At 42.4% G+C, this 16,294-nt stretch overlaps 1 protein-coding gene across 30 annotated transcripts in view; it reads left to right on the top strand.

The window, feature by feature from the left end:
- The window catches only part of shank3a (SH3 and multiple ankyrin repeat domains 3a), a 651,448-nt gene that overhangs the window by 71,692 nt on the left and 563,462 nt on the right, over positions 1–16,294 (top strand). For 3 of the 30 annotated variants that reach the window (XM_069908792.1, XM_069908787.1, XM_069908785.1), the window contains exon 1: positions 7,763–8,551. The exons of 25 other annotated variants lie outside the window; for them this stretch is intronic. The gene's annotated coding sequence lies outside the window, so the exon portion shown is untranslated. Of the gene's footprint in view, positions 1–6,311; positions 6,577–7,762; positions 8,552–16,294 lie in introns of those variants that run through there. 2 more of the 30 variants (XM_069908793.1, XM_069908786.1) reach the window with 1 other exon arrangement.

Here is a 16,294-nt window from a genome sequence, read left to right as displayed (position 1 = left end):
CTCAATGAGGGAACAGAACAGCGTCAGAGAAGCTCCTCTTTTGCTCCATTAATGTTGATGCAGGATTTGATTCAGTTACCTTTTCATTCTCTGCTGAGCTGATAAAAGGCAATGCTATCTTCTCAGTGTAGAATCTTTACCTGTCCTATTACCAGTGGGAAACCATTTGTCACTGTCATGCTTGTGTTCCCATTAAGACTATTTCTGTTTCTATTCATCCATACTCTAAAGAAGGGCAAAAAGTTAAAATTATCTTTTTATGTGCAATAAGCTCAGTCCTTGCCGTTATGATGAAAGCAAGGAATAAATTGTTCATGAGGATTTTACAGCCAGCCTCACAGGTTGGAAGATCTGACTGAGACTCAATCAGAAGGGGAGTAAAACACGAAAGTCTGCAGGTACAATGGTTGAAGTAAAACAACAGTGCTGGAGAATCTCAGCAGGTCACTGTTTCCTTTATGTAGCATAGATAAAAATGCATAACCAACATTTTGGGCTTGATTAAGGTATGACAAAAGGTAGGCATACACTCAAACAAAATGTTGGGGAGGGAGGGGCAGGGGAGGAGCACAAGCTCACAGACAGGAGATAATAATTGTCACGAGAAGTGAAGAGAGCAGCAGTCATTGCTGTGGAGGTACCTCAGATTACTGCAGCCCCCCCTCCCCCACCTTGTCCACTTCTTACCTCCTGCCTGTGGGATTGTGTTCCTCCTCCTCCTCCCCCTCCACCTTTTTTTTGGGTGCCAGCCTACATTTTGTTATTCTTGATGAAGGGCTCAAATCCAAAATGTTGGTCATGTATCTTTATCTTTGCTTCATAAAATACCCTTTTTGAGCTACTGAGTTTCTCCAGCATTGTTTTTACCTCAACTAGAATTAGTTGAATAAAGTTCAGGTAGCCTTTATTTGTCATTTTAAAACCAAACTGCAAATGGAGTACACAGTTTAAAAAAAAAGAGAAGGTTCCTCTAAACGATGGTGCTACATAAAATGACACAAGACTACACAAAAGTAGCACAAGACAATGCAAGACTGCACTATTACTACGCAAGACAAAACAAAAAACTACACTAGTCTACAACCTACACAAAGCTACATAAAATGAATAAAACAGTACAAACAATACAGTGATTAAGTAAGACAGAGAAGCTAATAGTTGGATATTAGAAGTTGGTGGGGCCAGGGTTTATAAAAACTCAAAACTGAATCTTGCACTAAAAATCTAGGATTTCGAGAAGGGCTAAGGTCCAAGGTGAAGGTCAAAATCCTGGAATGCGTTGCCTAACAGCATTGTGAATATACCCGTATGTCAAGCACTACACAACAATTCAAGAAGGTAGCTCACCAACATTTTTTGTGGCAATGCTCTCTCTGCCTATGAAGCCCACATCATTTGAATGAATAAAAAAGGTCCATCAGTGACCAGTTGATAAAGCCTTTAGATTGTTGATAGATTAAGAGACCATATAATTTAGGACGAGAATTAGACTGCGCTGCCCATCGAGTGACTCTGCCATTCAAATTATGTCTGATGTATTTTGTACTTCAAACCCCATTCTCTGATTTCTCCTCATAACCTTTGATGCCCTTACAAATCAAGAATCTTTTAACTTCTGCTTTAAATAAACCAATTGACTTGGCCTTCACAGCCATCTGTGGGCAATGAATTCCGCAGAGTTTCTCCTCATCTCTGTTCTAAAGGGACTTCCTTTTATGCTGAGGCTGCACTCTCTGGTCCTAGGCTATCCCACCACTGGAAACATCTCCACCTTATCCAGCCTTTTTCAATATGTTTTGATGAGGGGAGGGGGAAAATCTCAGCAAATAATGAATTGTCAGATGAATTTTAATTTAAACCACAGTCACAAGACAGGGGACAAATGTAGGGCACAAAGTGATTCATAACTCCAGGTGAATTTAGAGTGATGCACTTTTAAAACATGTCTTTCAGGATTGAAATTGTAGATTCTTATCCAAAATTGTAGATGTTTGAGCTCCAAGGGGCTTTTTTCAGGATTAATAAATTTGTATCAAGGAACAAAGACTAAAATTAAAATCCGCCATGATCTTATGTTATGGTGAAGACGACCAGAGAGAGGTTGTAACTGAATAGTCCTATTCTACTTTAGAATTGTATTGAATTGTTGGACTTCTGAAGTCCAGTCTATTACCACACTTGGTTGCTCTCTGACTGTACATCAATATTCAGCTTTTATTTGGCTCTTGTCCAGGCATTGTTTGGCAGTTAGTCAACATGGTAAGATGTAATGGGGAGCATCCCACATGGATTGGTGTTACAGCCTCAACCTTTTATAATCTATATAATGATGTGGATGAAGCTATCAAAGGCATGATGTGGTGACACAAAGATGGGATAGGAAAGTAAATTGTGAAGAAGATATAAAGAGCCTCAAAGGGATAAATACTACAGAGCGAGTAGAGACCTAACAAATGGAGTATCATTAAGTCCTCCCCATCCACCTCTTTGTTGCATTTCATTATCTCCTCCTCCCTTACTCCCATGCCATGGTACCTCATATTTGCCCACTAACTGAAGATATACCAACGAATGCTCTAGATTTCATCCAGCTCAACCCCACCCACTCCACCCCACCTCACCCCACCCCACCCCACTCTGTGCTGCGGACTGGCTATAAAATGCTTGGGGTCACCAGTTGGTTGGTGATGCAATGGTGTAAGCAGGGATATAGAAGTCCAAATACATGACGGGCTGTAAAAGTCTAAAATAGATGGTGAGGTTTGGGTTCTTCCAGTCTCACAGAGTGGCGGGGATTGGGGCGGGATGGGGTGGAAGGCAGAAAGCTTCAATTTGGTCGGTGCTGCAATGGCTTGGTAATATTGGTACATTGTGGAGGATAGGCAATTGTAGATTTCAATTAAGCCAGAAGGAGAGCAGGATCATTCAGTTGAGCATGGATGTATGGAGTTGATGATACCAGTTTGAGTGTGTGGTAGGGAGTAGATGATACTACTTTCTGAACAGTTCTGTGGCAATTCAAGGCTTCAGTGGTCAGACCAGTACTCCTGAGCTTGGGATACTTTCATGTGAACCAGTTTAGGGGGATCAGGATGTTTCCATCTGAGGATGGCAGAAGGGACATAGAATATAGTACACAAAACAGTGTAGAAACAAGTCCTTCAGCTCACAAAATCTGTGCAATCACATAATTTTTAAATAATCCCATCTACCTGGGAATATTCTATATCCATATCATTTGAGGGGTTACAGGCTCGGGAAGCAGAGGACTGATGCAGGGCATCAGAAAATGGAGAGAACACCCCCCCAACATTTGAGAAGGAGAAGTGGAGGAAATGACCCATAGGACAGTGACCACAGCAGCAGACTGATTAGGGGCTCTGCACAGAAGAATCTACAGACAATGGACTGTTGCCAACTCAAGGTGAAGAACCCTTGTAGGCTGCAGGTGACTGCAGTCAAAGGAATCACACCAGGCTGTGGACTTCTGAAGACTGGCTCAAGACTGTGAAGAGGTACTAGGTTTCGGAGCAGAGATGTGAGAGGGGGCTGAGGGCTTCCTAATTATGTCAGAGGTTTGGATCTGGTGCATGGGTTGCCTATGGTTTGGACTGAAGTCTATGGCTGTGGAGGCTGCAGGAATACTGGAGGTGAATCCATGAACACTGAGTTATTATGGGAGGACTCTCTTGCTTCTCTTTCTCTGACTGTAGGAGGAGCTGGGCAATTTCTGCCGATGGCAAATCTTTGTCTGCATAATGGTAGACTAAATGAAATTTTGTGTAATATTGCATTATTACATGAAAAAAATCTTGAATCATCCCCTGCCTATTCACTGACATGTCTAAGTACTTCTTAAACATTGCTATTGAATTTTCCTCACCCACTTCCCCGGCAGTCTGTTCCAGCAGCATGTTTCTGCCTCCTGGCAGCATGTTCACGGTAGCACCTGCCTGCCTGTTCCCGGTTCATCCCGGCAACGCGTTCCTGTCACCTGGCAACTTGCCTTACCAATCTCCTTTAAACTTTCACCCTCTCACCTTAAAGCTACACTCTACATTTTCAGCCTGGGAAAAGGTCTCTTACAATCTACCCTATCTCGGCAATTCATAGTTTTATAAACTTCTGACAGGTAGCCTCTCAGCCTCTGATGCACAAAAAGAAGCATCCCAAGTTTGCTTAGCTCTCCTTTTAACTAATACTTCCTATCTAGGCAACATCCTCGAAAACCTCTTGTGCTCTTTCCAAAACCTCCGCAGCAAATGCGATGACCAGGACTGCACATCATCCCCCAAACGTGGCCTAATCAATGTTTTAAATCGTTGATTTTCTCTCCCCTGCTCCCCAACTGAGTACGTTTTTTGTCTCCTTTACTATCCTATCTACATGTTACTCTTTAAAAAAAAACCTCAGTCAAGTTTGTAACATATGACCTCCACCACACAAATTCAGGACTTATCCCCTAATGACTGTGCTTTTCCAGATACTGGATGTGCAAATCCTATTCCTTAAAAGTCTTCTCTAATAATTTCTCTTCCACTGATTAAAGTTCACCAGTCAATGATTTCATAGTTTATCCCTACTGCTTTTTTTTTGTTTGAAAAATTTATTTAAAGTTTTACAAAGTACAAGCATAAAACACAAAATAAAACTAAATCTAACCCCTATAACCCCCCCCCCCCCACCCATCTCCCAACTATCCCACTCCTTACAAACCCCCCCCACCGGAGCATATATCTCAAAAATATTTTTATACAAAATCAAAATAGGCTGAGTTGCAATGTGTCAATCTACATTTTAAAAAACAAATAAAGCATCTACTTTACATCTAAATCCATACATTCCAAATACAAAGTCCACATTTTAACAAAAAAAGGGTAATTATTCTGCAAATTATGCATTATCTTCTCTAAATACAAACATGATTGAATTTCTTTGTGCCATCTTTGTATGCTTAGCTCAACATCGTTTTTCCAGGTTATATCTATACATTTTCTAGCCACCGGCAAACCCAATCGAATAAATGCAATTTGGGATTTTTCCAACCTTACTGCCTTTCTTAAAGAAAGGAGAAATTTTGGCTATTCTTCAGTCCTGCAGAGTCTTAGTTGTAGCTAGAGAGATTACAAAGATCTCTGTCAAAACCCCAGAAGTCTTCTCCCTTGCCTCTCTCAATAACCTGGTTTGGGAACATATTGACCTTAATATTCATAACCCAACCCCACCACTTAGAGCATGGTAACAGACCCTTTTGGCCTATGAGCCCATACCGCCCAATTATATCCAATTGACCTACAACCCCTGGTACATTTTGATCAGTGAGAGGAGACAGGAGCATCTGGATGAAACCCACACAGACACAGGTGGAATATAAAAACTCCTTAGTGCCGGATTCGAACCCTGGTCCCAATTGCTGGTAATAGCATTGTGCTAACCGTAATGGTAACTGTCCTGCCCTAAATTTCCTTCTTGTCAAGCGGTTCCATCTCTCCCTTGCTATCCTTTTGTTTTCGGCGTGTGCATAAAATGCCTTGGGATTCTCCATCCAACTCAACAAAGACATTTCATGGTGTTTTGGTATGAGTTTGAGAAATGCTATAGGGAAGAATCCAACAGTAAGGGATCTTGCAGTCTGATTCCATTATAGGGGGCTGGAGATTCTACAGTCTGAGAACAGTAATAAGTAAAAAGGATCTCGGCTGGAGGGGTCAAGTATGTTAAAGGTCAATTGGATGTAATTGTCTTTTGTAAATGGCACAGCACAGGAAAGTGCAAGAATCCAAACAGCGAAAAGGGAAATAAAATGGGTTCAAAGAGAATGGCTGCTTGCTTGTGTTCTGAGATCCTGTTCTTCCTGAACTACTTCCTGTAGCTGCTTTCCATCTGTATTTTTTCCTCCTGCCTCAAAATTCCAAGCAAGTGTTTGTGGGCAAAGAAAGAGGTTAATTTTTATCTCTAACAACTGCCAACTGCTGATAGCTCACTGGGATCAGAATCCTTCTGCACAAGAGGCTGTTTCTCCCTCTATCCGGCATGGTTTCCCAAGAACAACTGTAGCCTGTAAACCCAGTCAACAATCTGTTGTTATCTCAGAGCCTGCAGCTGGCAGGTATTCTTCTCTGAAACCCCACTGATTTCCTGATTCTTCCTATATCTCCATCCTGTGTTTCTGAGTTTGGGAATCAGTGCACGCCTCAGCAAGGTGTTTCCTCCCTCGCTGATTGCTGTCACATCCTGATTTGTTTTCCCTACTGAGATGGCTAGTTTTTATAGGCTAGAGAGAGAGAACAGTCACAGTCAGAGCTGGAAGCCTATCTCTCTCCCTCTCTTCTTGTAAAAGTTGTATCTGGAGTTGGGACACAACACATTGACTTACTGTGGAGAGGAACCGGGATGAGATGTTGATTTGAAGTGCATTTGTTCTCAGCGCTGAGGGATGTAAATCTTGCAAGGCAGGCAGTGAATTTCGCTAAGAGTTTCTGTCAGCCTGGCACGCAACTTTGGAGACCGTGACAACACTTCAATCAATCCTGGCTGATCTGCGGCTGAAGATACCTCTGAGACAAAGGACTTAGGGTAAGCAAGATCTACAGGATAGCTATCCTTGGAAAAATAGACCTGTGATCTGATAAGGATTCCCCAAGGAGGGCATAACCCATCCTGCCGCAATTCTGAGAGATTGTTGCGTAAGAACAAGTCAAATCTCTTTCTTGCACAGTTAGCTTTTGTTTCTTTCTCCTACAGAATGTGTTCAGGATTCTTCCACCCAGGCAAATGTGAAATCTGAGGCCGTATTCCATGTTTATTAAAATCTGTCTGAGGTAAACAAATACTGCTGACTGTCCCAACTCTTGTATGTATATCTTGGTGTCTCACCTTGTCAGATTCCAGGATTCAACTTGCAGGCCCACAGGAGGCATCAGTCAAAATGACTGCTACCCACTAAAAGATCAAAGTAAGATGGAGCTGCATTAGACACGAGGCTCTCAGGATGCTTGTATGACCATGCTCTTCAGATGTGAACCAAAGCCTTGGTTTGTTCCATTAGTATAAATGTGCATTAAGAATCCAGGGAACTATTTACCATAGGTGAAGGGAGTTCTCGCAGTATCCTTGATAGCATTGCATTTTTATCTTGCTTTGATGGATTACCCTGTTACCTTTCTAATTTTGGGATAAGACTGGGCATTCATTGACTGCTGCTTCCCTCTGTGCATATATAAAAGTGATATTATCATGAGTATATTGTGATGTTTATAGGAAAGGCATGATAAAAAGTATTTGGAAGGGCTTTCTGTGATTACTTGATGTGGAAGGGGCGTGCAAGAAGCAGAACAGAATATGTAGTATACCTCTGTCTGCAAGAAGAATCAAACTTGCCTGCAGAAAGGATTGCCAAATGAAGCCAAGGTTCATTGTCAGTTGCAATTAGATAGGTTAGCATCAGACGCAGAACTGTCTCACAGTTCATTCCTACATTCTACCCACTCTAGTTTGACCTAACTGATGCTGATCCTAATCTGATGAGCATAAACCCATTCATGTCTAACACAAATTTCTTTGAATTAATAGTGAGGCTGAGAGGATCGTTCTAGGTTTTATACATAGAACAAATTCTGCCAATTACACATCAAGATTTGAAGTTTATTTAAATCATCTTTTCAATTATTTTTAAAACTCTTTGTGATTTGATTGGCAGCTAATTGGAGATCAAGATCTTTCCCATAGTTATTGCATTCTATTTTCCAGGACAGAGAGAAAGCTAACTCTGAACTTAATCTGCAATGGACATTAACGCTTTACCTCAGTTTATGGATTCAAGTGAAGCCCCGAAATGCTTGGAAGAACAACAGATTTTTGCAAGTTGAAACCTCATGGAGTCAGGCCAAGAAACCATCCCAAAGTTTGATGTTAACCATGTCAGATTGATAGCTATTCATAACTGATAGCTTAGCTGCAAGGACAGACATTTCAAGAAAGCTATTATGAAATATAGAGTGGACCATTTGAAGGTTGTGTCCTTTAGATCTTCAAGGTCAAGTCAAAGTCTTGGAAGCAGAACAAGGGAATTGCTCAACCCGAGTGTTATATTTCAATTTACTCCTGGTTAGTTGCTATGTTGAAAATGGCGGCTTCATTTTTACTGACATAATTATGATGGTTGTACTTCAGAGTAATTCATTTTGCTTTTAAAAGTAAATGCTGAAAACAAAGTAGAAAGCACCTTTAGACAATTGAGGCTTCAGCATATTGTGAGGGCAGGATTGAGAGAGAGAGCGAGAGAGAGTTCTGTGTTTCCAAGGTGGCACCATGGAAACGGCAAAAAAAGAAAGTGGTAGCACGACATCCTGGAGCTTCAATTTGCTTTAAAATCTCTCATTGCCATAACTCTGACTGGTATTCAGCTCTATTGCTTTACATTTCCATGGTAACTATGCAATGATTGGTAGTAGCAAATGTTCTGAAGACAGTTGAAGGTTCTACTGGTATCCATCTCCGAACCCTAGACCCAGAGTGTTACTGTGCTTCACAGTCCACGGCCCAAGGCGAGGTAAGGAAGGAGTTAATATTGGAAAGAGTGAGTTCGGCTCATTACTGATCATTGTCTGATTAGAGTGAGATGAGAAGAGTTCCATGATTCTGGAACGGAGCTCAGAAGGTACTGAGACAGCAACCACGCTACATCTGAAGGCATTTGCAATATTGGAACTGTGTGCACCAAATCAGAGAAGGGTGAAAGGGAGAGGACAGGGGAGAGGTCAGTGGTTGAAGGGTCATTGAGCGCAGGGACAATGAATGGGATAGAAGGACAATTGGGATTGATCAATGAGATCTTGTGCGAGGTTTAACAGGAAGGAAAGGCCAATTGGCTGAGGTCAGTGACAGTCAATGACTCCAGAGTAAGGAGGTGTGAGATGTTAAATATCTATATGTAGATCTCAATGGATTGTGATTAGATCTAGAATCTTGTCAAATTATTCCTCTTCCCAGCTTGGAGGTCTTGAAGCTGACTGAAACTTGATAATGACGATGATGAGGTTTTTTTCATATACATTGCATAACGTATACATGCACCAAAATTCTTTCTTGCTTCATGAAAGAAATGTCTATATTCTATGACATTAAATACAAATGATATTTATCCAATAATTAGATGGTTAATAAAAGATAGATATTGTTTCATGCTGCAGCTGGTCATATAAAGCTAATTAGGACTTCTTGGAGAACACTGCTTCCAGTGAAACACCCTGAAGTGATCTGACCATTCCTTGAGCAAGTCTTTGTGTATCAGCTCTGATCTTTCTTTCTTACTGCTTCTGTGAGAGAAAGAGAATCTACATTAAGATAAATGGATCTGCCTGTGATTATCTGTGAATGAATTAACGGAAGTACCTTAGAAACAGATGCAGTTTGAGCTGCCTGCAACACTGAGCCTTAGTTCAATTATATAATTTTGCCCAGATCATGTTGTCACTGCAAGAGGAAGTGATTGATGATAAGGGATTGGATGTTTGACTGATGGGCATCGGATCCATGATTAGACCCTCTCAATGATGTAGACATGAGCAAGGACTGGAAGAGGCTATCAAGCCATGTTTTGGGAGTGATTGGGTTCAGACTGGAAGAGGTCAGGAACAATTCCTGCATTTTCTTTTATTTGCCATGAGATGTGGATGCCCTAGGCAATGGCAGCATATAATGTCCATCCCTAAGTTGGGGAGGTCATTAAAAATAAGATGTGTTCTGGAGTCAAAAAGGCCCAATGAGGTAAAATGGAATATTTATTTCCTTAAAGGAAATTATTGGAGAATATATGTTTATGGGATGATTTATTGTTAGAGTACATACATGACATCACATAAAACCCTGAGATTCTTTTTCCTGTGGGTGAGGAAAGATTGCTACTTATTGGTAGTACTCAAGAAGAAATGTATACATGTAAACAAATAAAGAAATGTGAACAAACTGCGTAATACATAGAATAAAAGTGAATCGTGTAAAATGAGTCCCTGATTGAGTTTGTTGTTGAGCAGTCTGATTGGGGAAGGGTAGCAGCTGTTCCTGAATCTGGCTCTGCGAGTCTTGTGGCACCGATACCTCTTTCATAGTCACCATTACTTCTAAGACTCTTTTAACTAAATATTACAGATCTTGTTTTAGCTTAATTTTAAATTTCTCAGATGGTGAGACTCAATCTCATGGCTCATTGATAACTGTTTGAGGGGTGGGGGGTGGGGAGTAGAAGCGAAAAAAGCGATGAGGGAGAAGGTAGGGTTCCAGAACAATTCTCTGATAGGGGAAGGAAGGGAGCGCTGAACGCAGTAAATGACCCTCCTATAGATTCACATGAAAAGTTGCTTCACTTGGAAGGACTTCCTATGGAAGCTGTGTGACCTGCTGAGTTTCTCCAGTACTTTGTTCTGTACTGCACAACATTCATAGATTTTCTTCTTTATCTCCACCTACACACCTCAGAGGCAACACATGTTCTGGGCATAAGACACAAGCACCAAGGTTCAAATTAAGAACCATCCTTTTGCAGTTGAAATGCCTAACACATTTGGCCAATTTTTGATTTCGCTTCAGCCTGGAAGCTGTTGCCCAGGATTCTTCCCAAAGTGGTCATAAGCAGGCCAGTGATGGGCTTCATAATCTCTGTGAAGCATTTCTAGTTTTCAAGAAACAACAATCATCAATAGGTAGAAATGAAAATAGCCACCACCATGGATGTGCAAGCAATTCTGCCTCAATTCCAGAGGCAGGTACCTCTGCCTACAAACTCCAGTCCTTCCTTATCACTTTATTCTCCTCTCCACCCCTCCCAAGATCTGGTGAATTAACTTGATCCCTGCAGGACACTAGTAGCAGGGGTTCTGACCATGATCAGGAGGGTCATTTACTGCTCTCTTCCTTCCCCTATCAGAGAGCTGTTTTGGAACCCTACCTTCTCCCTCATCGCTTCTTTCGCTTCTACTCCCCACACCCCTCCCAAACAGTTATCATGGTCATCTGATTGCCAACCCTAAGAAACAGTGTTCTCTTGTCCTCCTTTTATATGTGTGTGTGTGTGTGTGTGTGTGTGTGTGTGTGTGTGTGTGTGTGTGTGTGTGTGTGTGTGTGTGTGTGTGTATATTTTAAAAAAAAAAATTATTTATATATATATATGTGTGTGTGTGTATATATATATTAAAAAATATATAAATATACATATGGATAGATATTGTTTTATGAATATGAGAGTCTCGGATTGTTAGTGTGAGCAGTTCCTTTGGTCGTTCAGCATTCTCACTGACCATGGGAAGAAGCTGTTCCGCATTCTGTGGTGCTGGCTCTGATACTCCTGTATCTCTTTCCCGATGGGAGCAGCTGAAAGATGCTGTTTGGCTGTGTGCAGGGTGGAAGGGGTCAGCACTGATTTTTGCATGCCCTCTTCAGAGAGCAATCTCGGTAGATCATGTTGATGGGATGGGGGGAGGCAGTGATCCAGTGTTAGCCTGTACTTCTCCCCCTTCCACACCCACACCTTTTTATTCAGGCATCTCCCTGATTTTCAGCACTCCTGAGGAAGTGCTTAGACCAGAAATGTCGACCACCTTTTACTTCTTACGGATGCTGCGTGACCTGCTGCCTTTCTGCAGCACTAGAGTGTAGGTGGGCTGGATATGCACTGCTCTTTGTGAGATGGACAAAGATTACTAAATGAATTGTAATTTTGGCTTGCTCTGTAGTTAAACTCCCCCTCCCTTGCATTAAAAATATCCAGGAAATTCTCCAAACGCCCTCATCCAATGATGTCATCAGCACTTAAGAGAAAATAGTCAAAATAACAAAGGCCAGAAACAGAAAGGAGAATGAACAAATAATTGGAAGAATTATTTGCTTTGATATTAGCATGGCGTTAGGGTTGAGGTGAGCTTGGGTCCAGGGAGGGAATATTGTTCTCAATGTGCCTTTCAAATTTATTTTAATAGCAGCTCTTCTGAGTCAGGGTGAATGAGTGTTAGTCATCCATTCCTGCTGTATCTTGCTAAGACCACACTGATAGGGGAAAAGGAGTGAGAGAGAAGTGAGGGTTTGGAGTGTTGGGTGGATGGATAAGTGGGGGTTATTAGGTTCTGACAAATTAACATAGATTCTGACTGGTGCCATCCATTCCCTCAGTAAACCTCTCATTAATATTTACAGTACTACAGGAATTCCATCTGATGGCTTTGGGCATCTGGTGATGTGTGAGTGGGAGGTGTGCAGAGTGGATGCAGATTGTCATACGAGTGTTTGTGTGAATGTAGATAACTGTGTGAGTTTGAGTGTGTGTGAGTTTGAGTGTGTGTGAGTTTGAGTGTGTGTGAGTTTGAGTGTGTGTGTGTCGTAGTCTGTAGTTTTGCATGTGTGAGTGTAGTTGACTGTGTAGTTGACTGCATGGGTTTAGTTGACTGTGTGTAGTTGATGTGCACGTGTGTATAGTTGATTGTGTGCGTGTATGTTTTGTGTAATTGACTGTGTAGTTGACTGGGGGGGTAGTTGACTATGTGCGGGGGTTAGTTGACTGTATGTGTGTGTGTATAGTTGATTGTGTGTGTGTTATGTAGTTGACTGTGTGTGTAGTTGATGTGCATGTGTGTATAGTTGATTGTGTGTGTGTATATGTGTTGTGTAATTGACTATGTGTAGGGGGGTAGTTGACTATTTGTGCGGGAGTAGTTGACTGTGGGGGGTAGTTGACTGTGTATATGGGGGATAGTTGACTGTATGTGTGTTTGTGTGTAGTTGACTCTGTGTGTGATTGAGTGCATATGTATGGGGCCACCCCATTTCAGGATCTCTTCTGAACATGCTGACTCTTTAGTAAGGTACGCTGTCCTCCTGAGCACGCCGATCCTCAGTGGATTGTACATTGTCACCAAAGTGCGGACTGCTGATCTCTGATTCTCACTAGGATATGGCATCTCCCTCTCCAGATAATTTTGATTCTCAACAGGGTTTACACTTCATCTCCAGAAGGTGAAGTCTCTTCTGACTCACACTGGTCCACTTCTCTTCAGAAGGTGTCAGTTCTTGTCGAATTAGATTGCCTCTTCTCCTGATGGTACCTATTTTCCACAGGATATAAGTTTCAAAGAAACTCTCTGATTGTTCAGTACCTGATTTATTCAATGTATCTCAACATTCAAAATTGCCATAATCCCTTAAAGAATTTTGTCCGTATTTCCTGGTGTCCACGTCTACTTCAAGTATTACCAGGCCACAGTTTGAGAAGCAGAATTCCGGCTCGAGTTTCTACCTTTACGTGATCGCTCTCAGCTTGTCCCATGCTGTGAAACCAATTATGGTAGTGACTGTAGTCAAAAATCACCTCCATTTAGGAGGTGCAGACATAGGAAACTTGTAGCGGATGCACAGGATTTGAAAGTTTCTACTCGTGGTGTGCAAATGTTGTGAATGAAATGGACAAATGATTGTGTGAGAAGTATGCACAAATTTGTGTGTGTCGTCAGAACACATAGGCATGGTTACCCTGCACATAACCAGTTTATTAAATATTTCTAGCCCATTAATGTTCTTTCTGGCTCAAAGTTCTTGGGTTGCTCTTTGCAAGAGCAGCAGAGCTGTAGGAGAAAATAACTGGCTGAGGTTTTGGAACTGAATCCTGGAGGAGGAATTTGTGCACACACTGAGCTGGCTGTCACCAGAATAACTACAGCAAGAAAGAGCATATTGCACAGCAGAAGATGCACTCCCACAGGTCTATGAGTCACCCCCCCCTCAACATCTCTCCCCCTCCCCTCCCCCCCTGGCTCCATTGCTGTGGCAATCAGGGAGCCTTTGGGATACTTACTGAGATCAAAATCATAGGATAGAAATGGAGATCAGGACTCCTGAAAAGCCTCAGCTTGAAGCTGACAGCTTCCTGGTCACAACTGGGGTTTGGAACCAGGATCTGAAGAGAGGGATATGGATGCCTCGAGGCCGGGTTCACCACTAGGCTTGACAGGAGGTTCATTCTGTGGAAATCATGGGAATGCAGGAGTCAGTGGCATCTGTGGACGTGGCAGGATCCAAGTCTCTGAAGGAACTCTCTGTTTGCTTCTCTCCCTTGTCTTGATAGCAGCGTTAGTCTAGTGGAATCTCTTTGTGTGCCTTTATGTGTATGTGACAATAAATAATCATAGATCTTCTTTGAGAGCATCAATTTGCATTTCTATTGGCTTAGGTAGGTAGAACAACAGGATAGTCACAGAGTGAAGCTCCCCCTTAGCAATATCCCAGCAAGCACTTCACAACAAGGACAGAGTGAACAAATTAGAATCCCCACCCTTCCTCTCAAACTTCCATCAATTCACTGAGAGTAAGAGTATGGAGTAACTACATCTTCCTCTGCCTTGCCTTATCAAGAACTTTCCAGACTTTAGAACTGGGGGATAGATACAGAGGAAAGCTCCTGATACAATCACCCATTTGAACACTGCAGCAGGAGGAGCAGAGGGTAGAAATAAAATTAAGATTCTCTACACTGTTATATCTCTACACTGTTATATCACATACACAAAAGGGGAATGCAGCAGAGCTTGGCTACTGAGTTAATCTCTCTTTACATCCTTCTAAGCAGGACGTCAAGCAGGCAGCTTGACGGAAACTGCCAAAATGTTTGGCCTGGAAGTCAGCCTGAAGAAAACTGAGGTCCTCCATCAGCCAGCTCCCCACCATGACTACCAGCCCCCCCACATCTCCATCGGGCACACAAAACTCAAAACGGTCAACCAGTTTACCTATCTCGGCTGCACCATTTCATCAGATGCAAGGATCGACAATGAGATAGACAACAGACTCGCCAAGGCAAATAGCGCCTTTGGAAGACTACACAAAAGAGTCTGGAAAAACAACCAACTGAAAAACCTCACAAAGATAAGCGTATACAGAGCCGTTGTCATACCCACACTCCTGTTCGGCTCCGAATCATGGGTCCTCTACCGGCACCACCTACGGCTCCTAGAACGCTTCCACCAGCGTTGTCTCCGCTCCATCCTCAACATCCATTGGAGCGCTCACACCCCTAACGTCGAGGTACTCGAGATGGCAGAGGTCGACAGCATCGAGTCCACGCTGCTGAAGATCCAGCTGCGCTGGATGGGTCACGTCTCCAGAATGGAGGACCATCGCCTTCCCAAGATCGTATTATATGGCGAGCTCTCCACTGGCCACCGTGTCAGAGGTGCACCAAAGAAAAGGTACAAGGACTGCCTAAAGAAATCTCTTGGTGCCTGCCACATTGACCACCGCCAGTGGGCTGATAACGCCTCAAACCGTGCATCTTGGCGCCTCACAGTTTGGCGGGCAGCAGCCTCCTTTGAAGAAGACCGCAGAGCCCACCTCACTGACAAAAGGCAAAGGAGGAAAAACCCAACACCCAACCCCAACCAACCAATTTTCCCTTGCAACCGCTGCAATCGTGTCTGCCTGTCCCGCATCGGACTGGTCAGCCACAAACGAGCCTGCAGCTGACGTGGACTTTTTACCCCCTCCATAAATCTTCGTCCGCGAAGCCAAGCCAAAGAAAGAAAAAAGAAGACATCCTTCTATCAAGCACTCACAGATAGATAGAACAGAGCATGAACACAGAAAAAGCTCCCAGGGTAGAAATATTAACAGAGGAGGCACAGGATCACGTGTAAGGTATTACACCATTCCAAAGATTCAAATCAACATGTCCTTCAAACCTTGTAGAGGGTTTGAATTTAATTGCTCTTTCATCTGGGGACTGCATTTATCAGTTTCAAGCTCTTGATTGAAAGCACATGGGATATTAAGATTGCTATTGCACATTTTAAACACAACTTGATTAAAACATTAGGAGAGTGGCGATTGAATAGGAGTTTTTAATATAGTATACAGATAGTAGCAAATAATTAATTCAAATGTGGACTTTTTGCCCAAGGGCAGTTCTACTTTAAATCCTAAAGTAGAAGATACGTGATGTAGGAGACTCATTGTTTCTACATCTGTTGAAAAGGATCTGCCAGCTTCATCCCACCTTACAGCATTGATCAGGTCATGGTTGTTCAAATAAATTTTCAAATTAAAGCACACAGAAATGCTGGAGGAACTGAGGCGCTCTCTCAGCGTCCATAGGAAGTAAAGATATATGACCGATGTTTCAGGTCTGAGCCCTTCCTCAAGGAATAAACAAAGAAAAGGAAGGTGTCAGAATTAAGACTGAAGACTAGCAGGGGGAGGAGTCCAAGCCAACAAATGGTGTTAATTGGATATGATAAGAGGAGAGGTAAGAATTGATTTT

The sequence above is a fragment of the Narcine bancroftii genome, chromosome 13 (assembly GCF_036971445.1).
Source record: "Narcine bancroftii isolate sNarBan1 chromosome 13, sNarBan1.hap1, whole genome shotgun sequence".
In the NCBI taxonomy this organism is placed as follows: Eukaryota; Metazoa; Chordata; class Chondrichthyes; order Torpediniformes; family Narcinidae; genus Narcine; species Narcine bancroftii.
The sequence above is the reverse complement of the archived record's forward strand: the minus strand, read 5'-3'. Positions and strand labels throughout refer to the sequence as shown.